Genomic DNA, 3,101 nt, shown 5'->3' with positions numbered 1-3,101 from the left:
GTTCAAATCCCAGCAACCACATGGTGGCTCACAACCATCCGTAACGAGATCTGGCGCCCTCTTCTGGAGTGTCTGAAGACAGCTACAGTGTACTCACATATAATAAATAAATAAATCTTTAAAAAAAATGGATGGCGGGCTTATCAAAAATGTGATAAGCAGAAATGATCCTCAAACAGCTGCACTGTCACACGGATTGGGTGACAGGTCATGAAAGCTGGGAATGTAGAGCACACTACATAGCCTGTGAGCAGCTCCACAGGTTGGAGTGTCCTTCCCCGTAGCTCTACTGGTCTGAGCCTCTTCCAGGCATCTGGGCTTGTGTGGAAGTATGCCTTAGCAGTTCTTAGTTCTTATATATGCTGGGGATATGGGGCTGGGGATGGGGGGAGCAGGTCTTTATAGCTGGTCAGGTTCAGGGACTTCCTAAAGTTATTGAGTTTACTTCCTGTTGTTTGACCTCTCCTTTAAGATTCTGTGTCTTAATAAACTTCCCTCCAAGGTGGATGGTTTTAGATACAGAGAAAACTGCTACACAATGGTCAACAGAAGCAAAGTTGGAGTTTATTTAAAAATAGTTTTAATGGGGCTAAAGACAGGACTTAGTAGTTAAGAGCACTGGCAGACATTCTAGAAGACCCCAGTTCAATTTCCAGAACTCACATAGCTACTCAAAACTGTGACTCCAGGCCCGTGTGATCCAACACCCTCTTGTGACCTCCAATGAGCAATGGTCATGCATGTGTGTGCACATGCCTGCAGACAAACACCACACACATAGAATAAACATACAAACAAACATTTTTTAAAGTTTTAGCATAGATTTAAGTAGGAGCATTAACATAAAAAATAAGAATTTAATAAAAAACATCTCTATTAAAATGGTATTGTCTTTATATGGAGTGTAAAAAATGAATTACAAATAAAATTAAATTTAGCCGGGCGTGGTGGCACACACCTTTAATTCCAGCACTCGGGAGGCAGAGGCAGGCGGATTTCTGAGTTTGAGGCCAGCCTGGTCTACAGAGTGAGTTCCAGGACAGCCAGGGCGATACAGAGAAACCCTGTCTCAAAAAACAAAACAAAACAAAAAAATTAAATTTAAAAAAAAGAAAAAAATGGTATTGTTTTTACAAAGGCAATCTTCATAGCAATTTTAATTGTGCTGAATCCTGACTTCCACGAGTTGAGACTTCAGTTAGATTATGGTGAGGCATTCCTTTCTCTTCCATGTTCCCTTAATTTCTTTGCCCTACTAGCCTTTCTAGGTGCTTATTACCAAGCCCAATGACCAAGCTCAGCCCCTGAAACCCATGTGGCAAAGGAGAGAATGACCCTTGCAGCTTGTCCTCTGAACTGGACATGGGTGTTCTGGCACATGATGTCTGCCCTCACTAAATAAATAAATAAATAAATAAATAAATAAATAAATAAATAAATGTTAAGAGAAAAAAGAAAGAAAGACAGACAGAAAGAAGAAAGACAGAGAAAAAGAAAATCCCATGCTGGCTCACCCAGTGAATTCTGTGAAACAATAAGGTTGTTGTCTCTATAAAATGCTCTTATCTACTTGGGTAAGTAAAGAGAGGCTTATTCAGGCTGGGAAACAATTTCACAAATAAAGTCTTGATTTAGGGGCAGCATCTTGCTATGGTTTGAATATATACACTAGGAAGGACAGGTGTAACCCCTGAGACATGGTAGAGGCATTATGTAGATTAACCCATTTTTGAGTCAATAGTTCTGTGAATTATTGTAGGAGTTGCTTTTGTTAGAAAAGCAAGTTCTCAAAACTGAGGGAGGGAACTCAAGGGAGCTGCCGCCATCATGGAAGAAACTGAGATGAAGAGAACGCTGAATCTGTCCTGCATGGATAGAAGAATCTCTAAGTTCCCCTATGAGCCGTTCCAGAAGCTAAGAAACACTTTGAGACCATGGGGGAAACTCTGCAGGCCTTGGCTGAGGAACTCAAACTGCCCAAAGGAGTCATCAAATACTGGTTCTTTGAGCAGCGTCATAATGAGATGAGGCGCAAGCGGTTTTCTAAGGGTCACAAGAGTTGGAGAATATGCTGTACCCACTGTACATCAAGAGGGACCACCAGGCAGAAGAACTGCAAGCAGTCCCTCTCAAAATGACCCTGGACTGCCCGAAGGGTTGGAAGCCTTGAAGAGGCTCAGACTCTCTTCTGGGTACCAAAGCAAAGATGGCATGTCACGGGATTTCTGACCTTCAACTTCCTTGTTGGGGCAGGGGGCTGTTGGGATTTATGTCTGTGGAAGGTACATTAATAATGAAGCTTGCATTCATAGAAACGGGGGGGAAAAAAAGGCAAGCTCTCTCTTACTACACATCCTGGATCAGCAGGAAGGTCCTTACTGGCAAGACACTGGCATGTGTTCATGGACGTCTGGGACCTTGACTATTTCTCTTTATAAATTTTCTAATGTGTAATATTTGGTTATAGCAATAGAAACAGATGAAGACCTTTGGTGTTTTTATGGACTGCTCTGAGCAGGCCTCCTCAAGTGGCTGTTCCCAGAGATGAACAATTGTGTGCAGTTTTGTTTGTTTTTGTTTCTTGAGAGATGGTCTCTATGGAGTCCTGGCTGCCCTCAAAGATCTGCCTGCTTTTGCCTCCTGAGTGCTAGGATTCAAGGCATGTGCCACAATGCCTATTTTGTTGTTATTGTTTTGGTTTCTTGTTGTTTTTACTAGTTTTTTTTTTCTACTTTCATAAATTCTGACTCTTCCTATGCGTTCACAAGAAATGGATATGGAAAGGGAATCTCTCCATTCTCTTTAAATGAGCTCTGTCCCCCTATCTCCCCATCCCCTGACCCCCATTCTCCCGTTCCTTCCCAATGAGACAGTCTTGCTGTGTAGCTAGGTGGTCTCAAAGCATGATCTTCCCTCCTCAACCCCCAGAACGCCCCTGCTTGGGTAGATTTATTTTAAACAGATCTCATAGCAAGATGACAAAGGTTTCTGGAAACTCAGGTATTAATGAAAGTTAGAGGGTTTTTTTTTGGGGGGGGGTGCTTGAGCAAGGCTTAGCCTTCTTTTTTTTTTTTTTTTTTTTTTTTTTTTTTTTTTTTTTT

The sequence above is a fragment of the Mus caroli genome, chromosome 17 (assembly GCF_900094665.2).
Source record: "Mus caroli chromosome 17, CAROLI_EIJ_v1.1, whole genome shotgun sequence".
Lineage (NCBI taxonomy): Eukaryota > Metazoa > Chordata > Mammalia > Rodentia > Muridae > Mus > Mus caroli.
This window is presented reverse-complemented; position numbering follows the sequence as displayed.